At 40.5% G+C, this 16,146-nt stretch overlaps 1 pseudogene; it reads right to left on the reverse strand.

Annotated features, from left to right (window-relative positions):
• Positions 1 to 247: 247 nt before the first annotated feature.
• Positions 248 to 418, reverse strand: LOC116644415 (annotated as a pseudogene).
• Between the last annotated feature and the right edge of the window lie 15,728 nt (positions 419 to 16,146).

Below are 16,146 nucleotides of genomic sequence, written 5' to 3' on the forward strand. Positions count from 1 at the left end.
AGGTCAGTACCATATTTAATATCTCAGTTTTACAGATAAGAAACTGAAATACAGTGAGGCTACCTAACTTGACAGAGATTACATAGCTAGGAAGGTTGGAACCATGTTCATCACCACCCCCACCACTACAATAACTATTACTCTTGCTCAGAAGGAGTTTGGACTCAATTCTGTCCAAGATGAAGAAAAATGGAACAGTTCCTGTGTGTGTGTGTGTGTGTGTGTGTGGTTTTTAAGTAAATAAATGCTCATTATAGAGAACTCAAAAGATGGAGCAAAAAGAAGGGGAGAGACAAACATTGTCCCAGAGACAAACATTGTTCACATTTTATTCTGCTTTATTCCAATGTGTTTTAATTAGCAATAATCGCGCTTCGGATAAACCTCATTGGCTACGATACTGCCACTGCGCAAAGCTATTCCAATGTGTTTTAAAACCTCATGATAACAAAGTAAAAAATAAAAGAGGGGCGCCTGGGTGGCTCAGTTGGTTAAGCATCTGCCTTTGGCTCAGGTCATGATCCCGGGGTCCTGAGATCAAGCCCCAAGTCAGGCTCCCTGCTCCCTGCTCCCTCTCCCTCTGCCCCTCCTCCCTGCTCATACTCTCTCTCTCAAATAAATAAAATCTTAAAAAAAAAATTTTTAATAAAAAAAAGAAAAGAAAAGAGAGTTTAGGCTGGAAAGAAACAGCCTACCTCACCACCCCTGCTCCCTAGTCCCCACCCCCTCAGGCAGCCTTTTTCTAGATCTAACAATTGGAGGCAAAATCTATGGAATTCAAAATCTATGCTATACCTTTTCTCTTAATGTTTGAAAATTACAATATTGCTTTTATATCTACTATTAGTTATCTTAATCATTTTAAATAATATAGTAGTCGTCTGCTTATTCTATCAGCTTGAGATGGTTCATTCTTTCCTTCGCAAAATGAGAATATTAATACCTTATTCATCCCTTCAACTGGCCTCCCTTGACCTTCTGCAACTGCACTTTTCCCTTTACAGTACAAGGCTGTTAACATTTATATTCTCTGCTGCAACTACAATCAAGTCTTTTATTCTTTGTATTTAGGTTGACTTCAAGAGCTAAAAAAACCAATAAACAGCATTTACATTAATATGACTCTAAATAATTTTTTACTGCAGGGCCAAGTATAATGCTAGGATTATATTTTCTTTTTTACAAGCCCAATGTCACAACACTTGGGCCATGGAGAGGAGAATGATCTTGCATGAAGGTGAAATGGGTTCTCTTACGCTCTATCAATTATGTTTAAAATCGTTGCATATTGTATTTTTCTTCAAATTTGGATCACAACAGCTTGTGATCCTATTGTGATTTTGTGTGGGGGGATGGGTTTTAAACTGCCTTTTTTGGAGCCTTCTATACTTCTGTTTCAAGCTGGAATGTTTGTCTCCAGGCCTGTGGCATAGCTCTTATCTTGGATTTGCCTTCACCGCCTTCTTGGACTGGATCCACTGCTCCCTCTTGCCGTCTCAAGTGGATCCATCCTCTCTCTTGAGTTTCTCCCTTGTTTTTCTAGAGTATATCATCGTGAAACTTCCTAAGAAGTGAGATAGGGAAACTGAAGGACTCCACTAAAATCTGCTTTTTTTCCTCCCTTTCCTGCTTCTCTTCTTGCTAGGACAGGCACCCCCACTTTATACGTACAAATAATGTATGTCCTCCTTGTAAAGGACAAGGCGTTAAAGATTTCTTTGGAGTCTTCCAGCACAATAGATAATATCTAGGAAATGACCAGGCAAAGATGACCAGGGGAAGCCATCTTGTGTGTATTCCAGACCACCAGTGCTAGACATCTTGATGTCAAGACCCCCTGGCTTTAAGAAATAAGCGAGTTAGGGACGCTGAGTGGCTCAGTTGGTTAAGCGTCTGCCTTTGGCTCAGGTCATGATCTCAGGGTCCTGGGATTGAGTACTGCATAGGGCTCTCTGCTCAGCCGGGAGCCTGCTTCTCCCTCTCCTCCCCGCTCATGCTCTCTCTCGCTATCTCTGTCTGTCTCTCTCAAATAAACAAATAAAATCAAAGAAAGAAAGAAAGGAAGGAAGAAAAGAAAGAAAGAAAGAAAGAAAGAAAGAAAGAAAGAAAGAAAGAAAGAAAGAAAGAAAGAAAGAAAGAAAGAAAGAAAAGAAAGAAAGAAAAGAAAGAAAGAAAGAAAAGAAAGAAAGAAAGAAAGTTATAGAAGACACCTGGACCCTTGTCCTTGTTCTGACCATTTCCTAGATGCCTGAGAGGACACATACATGAGACCACAATCCTTAACAAAAACCTAAGACCCCAAGCAAAGACAAGACTCTCTCTTCTTTCCTTTCCAAGTCTCCTAGATGCTCTGTGTCTGCACTCTCTCTCTACCTTCAGTAAACTCTGCTCTCACTTCCTCCTGACTCACATTTGATTTCTATCCTGTGCAAAGCCTAGGACCCTCTTGGCTGGTCCTGCAGGAACCCCCTCTGGGTCCTGGGACCCAGCCTGCCTATATCATAAGGATTATGCTGTTGATAAGCTTTCTGACTCCATGAACTCACTGCTTGAACCCAATCAGAAGCCAATAAAATAGGAGCCTGAGAAATCCAGCCTACAGAGCCAGTCCCCTGCAATTCAGACCAGAGAGGGGAAGGCAAGGAATCCCTCCCAGAGCAAACTCCTGCCCTCACTCACACTTGATTTGTTTTCTTCCTTGGTATAAAATTCTAGGTCCTCAGTCCTATTCCTTCAGAGCTCTGAAGGCATTACTTCACTGGCATCCAGTGTCCAATATTGTGGATAAGAAATCTGGGGCCTGTCTGATTCTTCTTCCTTTCTATGTGGCTTGTCTTTTCTCCTGCCCATCAAGCCACCAGAGAAAGTGGAAGTCCCAAGCTTCCTATTTGAAGACATTCCCATCCACATCTTTTCATTTCCATTCTCCCCTCAACCTTTCAGCCTATCATAATACTTTACCTCCAGAACAAAGAAAGAAAGCTTTTTGAGCAATTCAAATCCCTGGCGTTTGAGAGGACAGTCCCCAGGATTCCCCAGGAGGATGCACTCACTTGCCCATAGTCCACCAAACCACACATGACCGTGTCAGAGCCTCCTCATAGGTGTTGAATAAATAAATGAAACTATCTGGAGATAAGAGACCCTGAAGACACTCACTTCTCTTCCTTGTTTATCCAGGTGCCATCAGAAACCCAAACTCTCCAGGTTCTCCATCAACATATCCCTATAATGATCTGGGCCCACCCAAATCTGATCCTATTTCCTACCATACCCAAACCTTCCATCATGACCCCTGGAATTCATGATGCATAGCCCATAAAAATTCCTTCCTCCTTCTGAAACCCCAGCAACATTTAAATGCCTGCATCCGGCATCACCCTCCTTAGTTCTCATTTACTGTCCTACCTCCTTCCCATTACCATCACTCTCCCTAATTCACTGATGACTCTAATATCTGCTGTTTTAGCTTCCTATTGCTAAATAACAAATTACCACAAACTCATTGGCTTAAAACATCAGAAATGTCTTATCTTACAGTTCTGGAGTCTAAAATAATTTCATCAGGGCTATGTTCCTTCTAGAGGCACTACCTTCTGGAGGGGAAAATCTATTTCCATGCCTTTTTCTAGCTTCCAGAAGCTGCCCACATCCTTGCCCATCATCCCACATTACTGCAACCCCTGCCTACATCATCACATCTCCTTCTCGGACTCTGATCCTATTGTAAGGACACCTGTGATTAAATAGCCCCTCCCCCGGTAATCCAGGATAAACTCCACATCTGAAGATCTTTCACTTACTCATAAAGGCAAAGTCCCTTTTGCTGTGTATGGTAATGTGTTCCCAGTTCCAGAGATTAGAACAGGGGCATTTTAGGGCACCATTACTGTGCCTACCACACCACCTCCCCTTCCAACCCTTATCCTAGCGCCATCCTTGGGGCATCTGCATCTATTGGAAGATCCGTCCAACACTTAGACCTCTCAGCTCTTCGTCACTTTAATCATCTTCTACCATACCTCAGTCACCTATTCCATGCTCATATTTATGACCTCGACGTTACCAATAACCACAGTGCTTCCAAAATCTGAATTTCAGAATATCCAATCTTTTTTTACCACCACCTCATTTCATTGAAATCACCAACTCTAACAAGTATTCAAATTCAAAAACTTCCAAGCCATTAACCATACCCATTTCTTAGTTTCTCTCATCTTTCTCACATCTACTCTGACCCAGCCTAGATCCTATGGCCGATCATTATAATCCCTCCTTTGAAAAACCTTTCATTTGTTTGCCATTTTCACCCTCCTACACACTCACGCCCCATTCCCTGGTTAAATCCAATTAAGTGATTTAATACTTCTAGTGGTGGGATAACAGGGGAAAGGGTAGGGTCAAGCCTCTGAGACCATCTTAGAAGAGTACACAATATAATAAATATAAAAGGGCCAGCAACTAGTAATGTCTGTCCATAGTAGAATTCAATAAGCTGTAGCTATTATTAAACTATTCTTGTGATCTACTTTCTGTATTATTGATATAACAGTATAATCTTAATAGCTAGCAAACCATTTTGCCATCATTATTCCTTTTTTAAAAGATCCGTGTGGGCACCACACTTGTGGGTTTCTAATCATGTAACCCAGTACTGAAATATTTGGATGACAGTGCTTTACTACAAGCACACCACCATTTCAGTAAATCTAAATAAATCTTAAAATATGATTTTTTTTTTACCTGAAAGGATTTTCATTACTTTTTTCAAAACTATCAGTGTGTTTGATGCTTGAAACTGACATATGAAATGACATAAAATGAATGCTTTCAGCCCATAAGCATTTATGTACTAAAAAGAAAAGCAAGGCAAAATGTAAAACACAGAAGATAAAAATGAAAATAGTGTTGGGTCTGCTGTTTGACAAGAACATTTTGAAACATGGCAGGTGAGCTTCATCAGGGACTAATACAAAGTAATTCACTCAGAAAAAATATATATATAATCTATATTTATAAAGTAATGAGCTCAGAACCATCTGTTATCACCCAGTAAAGAAGACATTAGAAACTGCTAAAATGAGACAATAATCCAATGTGCTACAGAGGTGGGGGGGTGGGGAACTAAGACATTTTAGAAAGCAGATTATAAATAGAATGTAAAAAGGTATCATAAACCACATATTATGTATAATGTATGAAGACCTATTTGGTTCCCCTCAAGAAAGATAATTGAAGCTCAAAAAAAAAAAAAAAAATACAGAGTGGTATCTAAAAATCATAAAGTGAGGCTCTCAGTATTTAACTCTTAATACCAATAATGAAAATAATAAAGACTTATTGTGCATCTACTCAACTCAGAAACTTCACACGTTACATCACTTAATCCTCATGGGAACCCCATGAGACACATGTTACAATCTTCATCGTGTAGGTGATGCAGTAGTCTGCTCGGGCTGCCATTACAAACTACCACAGATTGGGTGGCATGAACAACAGAAATTTATTTTCCCACAGTTCTGGAAGCTAGAAGTCCAAGACAAGGGGCCAGCAGGATTGGTGTCAGGTGAGACCTCTCTTCCTGGCTTAAAGCTGCCTTCCCAGTGCACTCTCAGTTGAGAATAAGAGTGTATATTCCTCTTCTTATAAAGACATTAGTCCTATCAGATTAATGCCACACACTTATAACCTCATTTAACTTACCTCCTTAGAGGCCTCATCTCCAAATACAGTCACATTCACGGGTTAGAGCTTCAACCTATGATTCTGAGGGGACAAAAGTCAGCCTATAACAAATGAGAAAATCAGGACCCCTTCTCCACACTTCTCCACACACACCCCCCCACATGGGCCCTGGAAAACTAACCTCTGGGGACTGTATTGTCCCAGGTGCCTCTGGCTTAGAGCTGGGTTCAGCCATTGGGAGGCACCGGCCGATGATCAGAGGGTGCGAAGTTGGAGTGTTTATCCCCCTGGCTCCCAACCTGCCATGCCATGGGTTTAATGGTAGTCACAACTCCTGTTTGGTGATCCCTCTCCTATACCTGCAATTCTTGCCATGATCCACTATGACCATCTCCTCCCCCTTATCCTTCCAAGCCCAGGGTGATAACACCTCCCACTATTGCTAATTCCAGGTGCTTTACTATCCCCATGTGTGTGTTATCCCAGGATACACATTTGCAAATAGTGACTTCATTAGACTCTCTTCAATTGTCTCTTTGATATGCCATCTGTTTCCTACTGGATGCTAATACAGTAAGTGGTACCCAAGAGACAGACTCTCAAAACATGATTCTGAAATGGCTCACATATTTGATGAAAGCCCACATAACCTCCTTCCCAGACATGAGGTGGCATCACAATTACTCAAATCATTACTGGTAGTAGCAAGGGATGGGGTATGAGTCCAGGGACAGGAGTTGAGAGATAGCTATGGCATTTGGTTGCTAAGACAAAAATGTGGCATTTGTGTGTCAAAGTAAGTGAAGTCATTACAAAGAATGTGGGGCCAGCTGGCCATTTCTGACTATCCTGCACAGAGAAGAGGACATTGAAACTGAAATCCAAACTCAAGTATGGGTGTAAAATCAAAATACTACTATGAAAGGAATCTCTTCTCTCCTGTGACCGCAGAACAAATATGGTTGAGGATCAAACTCAGGGCCTGATTGGAAGGATTATGAAGTTGCAGCATGAGTTGACTGGGGAAATCTGCCAAGTCCCTCACACTAAGGTAAGGGCATTGGTGCAGAGAGAATGGTGTGGCAACATTGGGGCTGATACTAACGAGTCTGAGAATTTTGAACCCCCAAGTACCCCTATATCTTTTTTACCGGCAGCAGTAGCCACACACACACACACACACACACACACACACACCTGGCACTCATCGAAGGAAAGCAGCATTTGTGCCATTAAAAAGTAATAATAATAAGATTCAGCAACTACTCCTAAAGCACTTCACTCACTAGAGTCATGGAATCTCATCACCCATGCTACCGCTCATTGGCTCTGGACCTAAAATAAGAGTTAGATTTCAGCATAGTCCAGACAGAGCAGTATAAATCCTGCTCCTGGAGAGACATATCACATACCAGAAGGAGTGATGGGATCTCACCAATTGGTATCATCAGGAGTTCAGTTAGCATGTGTGGAGGTGGACGCTAAGGGTATTACACTAAAGAAAATTAAATATATGGTTTGATTTTCAATATGGATGCACTTGCTGGAATTTGGGATTTTTTTTTTTAAAGACTTTATTTTTAAGTGATCTCTACACACAACATGGGGCTTGAACTTACAACCATGAGATCAAGAGTTGTACACTTCACGACTGAGACAGCCAGGTGCCACCAGAATTTGGGATTTAAATGTGTTAATGTAAGCTTATGAAAGTGCCTTTATAGTTTTCTAGTTGGTCGCCTGAAGCTTAGACTCAACAACAGCCTATAGTCTATGAGTATGAGATGCCAAAATTTCTCTGGCATGCTGTAGAACAGTGATTTTTACATTTTTACATGCATCAATACCCCATGGAGATGTGCTTAAATAGTTTCCTGGGCCTCAGACCCAGAAATTCTGATCCAGTAAGTTGAGGGTGTCCTTGAATTTGCCTTTCTAACAAGCTCAGGGATGATGCCACTGCTGCCAGCACTGGGACCTGGGACTACACTTTGAGAAGCACTGCTATAAAGGAATCTGAAGACCCAGGGAAATAAAGAACATTGGAGTATATCCATTATGTGCCACTGCTGGACAACTCCTTAGCCATACTCACTGAAAGTGCTTTGACATTTCCATGGTGGCTGGCCTCTGTAGGTTGGAGATGACAATTTTGAGATGTCAACATGGAATTGTGCTCCCTGATCTCAGTGGCAATGATGAGATCCCAGATTTTGATCCTTAATGATTAGATAACAATGGGAATAATTACCATAATAAACCCCAAAGACAGAGTAGTATTCAGAGTATTTTGCCCCATGGGCAAATGTGACTAACTAAATGGACCATTTGGTCCCTGGAAATGAAATAAGTAAGTAGCCTAATGAAGCGCTGTTTCATAATATATAAACAGAAAATGTCTTGGTCTGATAAGCAGACACCAGATTTAAGTTGTCATAGTGGAGATTCATTGCTTCTTACCTAGTTCCTGGACCAAAACCAGTAAATAGACTCAGAAATCTTTGTTTGAAGGGGGAGACTATGTCCCTCTGAAGAAGCATCTTGAAATACAGCCATAAGCATGGACTATGACTCTCCTTCCAAGTCGTCTCTGGAAAGATCTATGACCATTTACTAGAAAAAAAAAAAAAAAAAAAAATACCCAGCCCTTCTGGAGGTTATTAGATACTGCCTCTGAAGGGTCACTAATCCATGAAGAATCAAAACATTGTTGTGATCCACTGTTAAGCATGAGGACTTATGGAGGTCAGGAGATATGTGGAATCTTAGCCTGAGTGTGTCTTACAGTGAGTCCAATGGGTCTATAGACACATCCTGTGGTTATTTCCCAAGAACTGAAACATACAGTGAAGAGATTACTTATAACTGGAAGAATCTCCAAATTGCTTTCCTGATCATGCAAATTATGGAAGGAAGGGTCAAGTGGAAGCCCCTGGAATACTCCTTGCCAACATAGTAAACAAAAAGCAATATGCATTCCCAAAGAGATGCAAGGAATAATGTCACTCCCAAAGACTTGAAAGATGCAAGTGTGGTAATTTCTTCACATCTCCATTTAACCTGCCAAAATGGCTGACACAAAAGTCTTCTATGTCTTGGAGGTGACTCTTAATTATCATAAATTTAATCGGGTGGAGATGTCAAGTGTGCCTGCAGTTCCAAACACAGTATCTTTTTTTTTTTTTTTTAATTTATTTGACAGAGAGAGAGATAGCGAGAGCAGGAACACAAGCAGGGGTGTGGGAGAGAGAGAAGCAGGCTTCCTGCTGAGCAGGGAGCCCGATGCGGGGCTTGATCCCAGGACCCTGGGATCATGACCTGAGCCGAAGGCGACGCTTAACGACTGAGCCACCCAGGCGCCCCCCAAATACAGTATCTTTTTTTAATCCCAGTATAGTGCTATATTAGTTTCAAGTGTGTGATATAGTGATTCAACAATTCCATATATCACCGGTGCTCATTACAAGTGCACTCCTTAATCCCCATCTTCTATTTCACCCATCCCCCCACGGATCTCCCCTCTGGTAACCATTGGTTTTTCTCTATAGTTAAGAGTCTGTTTCTTGGGACGCCTGGGTGGCTCAGTCGTTAAGCGTCTGCCGTCAGCTCAGGTCATGATCCCAGGGTCCTGGGATCGAGTCCCACATTGGGCTCCTTGCTCAGTGAGGAGCCTGCTTCTCCCTCTCCCTCTGCTGCTCCCCCTGCTTGTTCTCTCTCTCTCTGACAAATAAATAAAAATCTTTAAAAAAAAAAAAAAAGTGTCTGTTTCTTGGTTTATCTCTCTCTCTTTTTTCTTTACTCATTTGTTTTGTTTCTTAAATTCCACATATGAGTGAAATCATATGGTATTTGTCTTTCTCTGACTGTCTTATTTCTCTTAGCATTATGCTGTCTAGCTCCACCAAATATAGTATCTTTACTAGAGCAACCACCAAACACCCTGGCAGCTGGTATGTAACAGTTAACACAGGAAATTTTTCCTTTTCTATTCCCATCAATAAAGATTGACAGACAAAATTTGCCTTTATGTGTTAAGGTGATCAGTCCATCTCTCTGAAGCATTGTTTTAGTTGCATCACACACATTTTCTATGTTCAATTTTTATTTTAATTCAATTAAAAATATCTTCTATAATCCTTTGAGAATTCTTCTTTGATTCATACGTTACTTAGAGATGTATTGTTTAATTTTCAAATATTTGAATATTTTCCATATACCTTTCTGTTATTGGTTCCTCACTGAGTTCCATTATGGTCATAGAATATACTCTATATGATTTTAACTCATTTAACTTCTTTACAGTTTGTTTTATGGCCCAGAACATGGTCTATATCTTGGTGAATCTATCATGTGTACTTGAGAAGAATGTGTATTCTGCTATTCTTGGGTAGAGTCTTCTGTAAGTATCAATTAGATTAAATGGTTTTTAGTGTTGTTCAGGTCTCTCATAACTTCTCTGATTTTCTGTCTGTGTGTTCTATCATTTACTGAAAGGAAAGTATTGATGTTTCCTAGTGTAATTGGGGATTTGTCTACTTCATCTTTCAGTCACATCCCTTTTTCTTCATGTATTTTGAATCTCTGTTTTGTAATAGGGGCACACATATTCAGGACTGTTATGCCTTTTTGATGAATTCAGCCTTTCATCATTACGTAACATCCTTCTTTACCCCTGGTAATTTTCTTTATTCTGAAGTCTACTTTGTCTAAAATTAAAATAGTTGCTTCAGCTTTCTTTTGTTTAGTGTTTGCAAGGTATTTCTTTTCCCATTATTTTATGTTTAATCTACATTATTTTATTTAAAGTATGTTCCTTCCAGGTGGCATGTAGCTGGGTCTTCTTTCTTTAAAATCCAATCTGAAAACCAATATCTTTAATTAGGGTATTTAGACCATTTATATCCCACTTAATATTGATATGGTTGTAATTGTTGTATTGATATGTTAATATTGATATGTTTGTCCCCTCTTTTTTTTTGTTCCTTTGTTCCCCCTTCCCTGCCTTCTTTTGGAATATTTGACTATATTTTAGCATTCCATTTTAATTTATTTCTTGACTCTGTGGCTATATATCCTTGTATGATTTGCTGTTGTTTTGGTTTTGTTTTCATTTTTGTTTTGGTGTGGTTGCTCTAGGATTTACAATATATACATACTGAACTTTCACAATTGACTCGAATATTTACCACTTCAAGCAAAATTAACAAGACTTGCCACCAAGTCTTGATATCCTCCCTTTATGTTAGGATTGTTGTGAATTGTGATTTATAATAAATATATATATTAGTGGCCATGATTCCTGGCACAGAGTTCCTAAAACCCTTAGAATTTCCTAAGTGATAAGAATAATAAAGGTGGGGCATCTGGGTGGCTCAGTCGGTTAAGCGTCTGCCTTCAGCTCAGGTCATGATCCCAGGGTCTTGGAATCAAGCCCCACATAGGGCTGCCTGCCAAGCTGGGAGTCTGCTTCTCCCTCCTTCCCTGTCCCTCCCCGCCCTTGCTCATGCTCTCTCTCTCAAATAAATAAATAAAATCTTTAAAAATAATAATAATAAAGGTGACAGGGGTGTTTTTTGTTATTCATCACAAGCCCCTTCCAACCACACCTGTGTTCATGTTAATAAGGTGGTTTTTGGAGAGCCTCTAGATAAAGACATGATGGGGACTGGTTGCCAGGAAAACCAACCAGGGGATTAAAGGGCTGAAATTTTCAGCCTAACCCTCCCACCCCTGTCCCCTAGGAGGCTGGAGGTTGAATCTATCTTCAATGGCCAACGATTTAATCAACCATGCTTACGTAATGAAACCTCCATGAAAACCAAAAGGACAGAGTTTAGGGAGCGTCCCGTTTGGTGAACAGGTGTAGATGCTAAAAGGGTAGTAAGACGTAGAGAAAGCATGGACGTTCCATGCTCCTTGTCACATACCTTGCCCTATGCACCTCTTCCATCTTGCTGTTCCTAAGTTGTATCCTTTTATAATATGTCAGTAATATAGTAAACTGTTTTCCTGAGTTCTATAAGCCACTCTAGCAAATTAATCAAACCTGAGGAGGGGGTTCTGGGAACCTCCAGTTTACATGTTTTGTGACTTTTCAGTGTTTGACTTGAGTCATTGTGACACACAGCTATACTTCCTACCCTTGGATTCTGTGAGATTTCCCAGGAATAAAACATTACTAATCCATTTTATAATTCTGGCTATAAGTTGGTTTGAGACATGTTAGATGGAGATGTCCTAAAGCAGTTAGAAACAAAGGATATAATGATGGAATTTTGAATCAAGAGATCATAAAATTACTGAAAATAACATTTCACTGACAGAATCACAGAGGGAAATACCAAAAACTTTTCTGCTGAGCAGGTCTGCCATCAGAGTGGACCACCATTGTCACAGAAGTCCTAGATTCTAGAAAAGTATTTTTCAACCATTATTTTATTATTGCTTCTCTAGGAAGCATTTTTAAACATTTTTCCCCTAATTTCCCTCCCCCATGAAATTTTAATGCCACAGATATACTTACCTATGTACTGTGTGTAATGTCTATCTGCTATACTATATATGTATCTTTATAAACTATTTATTGTATAATGTTATATTTGTCATATATATAAAGATTTTTTCACCCTTCAAGAACCAGTTTTTAATCCCCATTGAGAATGCTCCTTCTAGACCCAGATCTACCATTCATTACCTTGCTACATTTTCTTAAGCTATTATCATTTATGAGTTTTAGTGTCCTCTTTGCAACCTGACCAGAAAGTGTGAGATTATTCTCAAGATTCCTCCAATGTTCTGCCCCTTAACAGATACTAACCCATTAATGAACTTACTCTTTTGATCCACACACAGCATTTGGTTGCACCTCTGTGAGGGGTATACACTGAAAAACTGCCAGTTAAATGAGTACGAAAATGAACCACATTTTTCCTTAATCTGGAATCAATGTTGCTTTTGAGCCCCCAGTCAGCGTAAAGCCCAGAGCTTAGTCTATTCCATTCTGTTAAGCTCAGGACAGTCTGACAATTTATCAGTCAGATTTAGGACATCTCACTATCAGTCACCTTCTAGTTCAAAGGCCTTTCTCCTCTCCTGGGTCCCTTATGGCTGAGAAACATTACATTAAACAAGAGGAAACAGGTGTGGACTGCTTTCTATTTCTCCATTCTACTTTCTGGTCAATGTACAAGCTCCCTGGTAATGCTTTCAGCAGAACCCAGAGGAAGCAGTTCCTTCTTAGCTATGGCTTCATTTTTCTTCGGTTGAGGTTGGCACAGTTTGATCTCTTACTCAGAGAGATGCTGGCTCTGTTGTTTAGCACACACCATAGTCTGTTGGTGCCCATCTGAACATATTTCTGGAAAGTGACTGCCTCACTACTGAGCAGTGTCTTAAAGGGTGCAAACAACCTAGCCCACACTCACAGGTACATTCTTGGGTTTATCCAGGTCTCAGGGATTCTAGGAATCTGACATGGCAAATTTTAAATCCAAGGAAAAAGAGGAGGGGAAGATCTTGATTCCTTCCCCCCGCTTTGTTTTCTGCCACTTAACAAGCTACCAGTTGGCCCCCCATGTTCACAAACATTACCAACCTTTCAGGGAGAAGCATCTTCCCTTTGTTGGGAGATACAGTGAGCACACTGGGGAGGGCAATGGTAAAAACCTTCAAAAACTCCCCTTTCAACTCTCATTCACGCACCCCACATCTCCTGATGGAAAAGTTTAGTGGGGCGGGGTGGGGCATTTATTTTAACTAAAAAGAAATAAATATTTTTTCTTCAGTCCTTGCTTCTGATTTTTCTCATCTATAACCCAGCACTTTCCACTTAGCCAGCAGGTGGAGGATAAGGAACCAGTCAGCAGGCTTCAATAAAAACAGTGGTGGATATACAGCATTAGGATGCATGATTCATGTCTTTTTCTGTTTTCTGTCCTATGCTCCAAGGCCTTAGAAGCAGAGAACTTACAATTTAACACTTCATACTGATACTGGCAGGCAGGGTCCAGGGATCTAGAGGGGGCCTGCAGGACCAGCCAAGAGGGTCCTTGGCTTCTCTTCGGATGGAAATCAAATGTGAGCCAGCAGGAAGTGAGAGAGAGCTTATGGAAGATACAGAGAAAGCAGATACAGAGGGAGTGTCTGGCAGACTCAGAAAGGAAAGGATCATGAGTCTTGTCTTTGTTCAGGATCTGGGGGTTTTTATTGAGGAGGGTGGTCTGGTATACGTGTCCCCTCAGGAACTGGTTAGAACAAAGATGAGGGCCCAGGTGTTATTCATTGGAGCCAGGGGGCCTTGGCATCTAGATGTCTAGCGCTGGTGGTCTGGAATATCCATATGATAGCTTTGTCCAGCTATTCTCACCTTGTCCTTCCTTAGATGTTATCTATTCTAAAGAAATCATTAACTCCTTGTCCCTTACAAGGAGGATATTATGAGGCATGTGTAAAGTGGGGTGAGGGTGCAGGTCCTAGCAAGAATAGAAGCAGGAAAAGAAGCAAAAACATACTCTCATGGAGTCCTTCAGTCCTTCAGTTTCCGTCTCAATATTTTTACTTACCTACTTCCCCTACATCTATATCTCTTTCTGTATCCGATCTTTAAATTAATGGTGTAATTATCCACCCAATTTCACTCAATTCAGAACACATGGATTATCCTGGGTGCCTCCCTCATCCTTACCAGCTATATTCAATCAGCCAATAAATCCTGTAAATTCCTCCTTGGTCATATATCTCTGTCATAAACCCCCTCTCTGTCCCTCTACTCACTTAATTCCAGCCTTCAACACCTTTTGCTTGAACAATTGCAATAAATTCCTAATTAGTTTCCAGTCAATGAAATCTCTCCCCACCCCACACTGAGTGTATCTTCCCAATGATGTGACCAGGTAACACTCCTTTTTCAAAATATTTGACATCTGTGGAACAATACAAACCCCTTACTTAAGAAAATATGCAATCAGAAATTTATTTTCCTTTATAAAGAGAATAAGCTTTAATTAATAAGAATCTTATAAATCGCCTGGGTGGCTCACTCAGTTAAGTGTCTGCCTTCAGCTCAGTTCTTAATCGGGGTCCTGGGATAGAGCAGGTCAGGTTCCCTGCTCAGCAGGGAGCCTGCTTCTCCCTCTCCCTCTGCCCCTCCTCCTGCTCGTGCTGGCTCTCTCTCCCTCTCTCTCAAATAAATAAAATCTTAAAAAAAAAATCTTACAAATCACTTAAAAAGGTATATTGTTTATTCAGGTACTGTGTTGTGAATCTCTTCTCTTTGCTGATAACAGAAGCTGTGGGGAGAAAAAAAAACACTAAGGTAGCTAAACAAAGAACCCATTTGCTAGCTAATCAAATTGGGTGAAGATCTAAAGATTAAATTGATCTTGCTTGACCTCTTCACTATCTTAAGTGACAGATTTCTCTACATTTTCAGAGTAAAGAAACTAAAATTGTGTGCTGCCGAACTGTTTTATTACCTACATAAAATGTAAACCTTTATGTTTGTCAAGATTTACATGGTTAGAGGATCATCATAAATCACAATTAACAATAGCTGAGGAGATAAGGCTCATGAATTTTACATGTTAATCATCTTATCTAAAATAGCACCCATCTAAGGCTTTATGCAGCTTTATTTTTCTCCATAGTACTTATCACCACCAAACATTTTGTCTGTTTTTTGTCTCCACCAGAAAGTCAATACCATAAGGGCAAGGACTTTATTTTGTCCAAACAACAGTATTGGTTGTGTTTTATTCATTTGTATACATTCCTAGTTCAGTGCTTGGTACAAAGTGAGACTCAGCAAATATTTGTGTAATGGATAAAAGAGTGAAAGAAAAACCAAACAAAACCTCTGTCGTGTAGACGAGAAATGGCTTTTCACTTTACAAATTATGTGTAATGAAAACATTTTCACAGTCTTCAAGGTAAGAGGCAGAGGCTGTTGTATCATGCCTGTTACACATGTATAAACTGAAGTCTGAAAATGTGTCGTGGGAGGTCAGAGCAATGGGGGGAAAACCTGCTAAAATCTGGCGAGTGACCTTGTGTGATTTAGACCCTTTCCTAGATTTCATGAGCCAACCTTAGGCGTCAGAACCGATTGGCTCCACTCTGAAACTACCACGTTTGGTACACTCTTCATCTCGCAAAACATTCTTGAGAAGGAAAAAAAAAGCAACGTGAGAAAAGAAAGGGGCGACGGAATAATTTTTAGCTCTCACACATTTAATATTCTTTTTCAATTTTTACGTGATTTTTGTAACGGCCGCTAGTGAAATTTTTGAGACAAAAACGAAAACCAGCTCCGCCACCCATAGCTAACATGGCAGAAGTACCTTCGCTGCCCATACCCAAAATGGACGCTGACTATGACGCTTCCGACAATTCACTACTGGCCCCGCCCCTCCAGCCCGGAACCCCTCCTCCCTACCGCGCCAGCCCTTCCGTCAGAGATCTGCT

The sequence above is a fragment of the Phoca vitulina genome, unplaced genomic scaffold (genome assembly GCF_004348235.1).
Source record: "Phoca vitulina isolate PV1807 unplaced genomic scaffold, GSC_HSeal_1.0 scaffold29, whole genome shotgun sequence".
Taxonomy (NCBI): domain Eukaryota; kingdom Metazoa; phylum Chordata; class Mammalia; order Carnivora; family Phocidae; genus Phoca; species Phoca vitulina.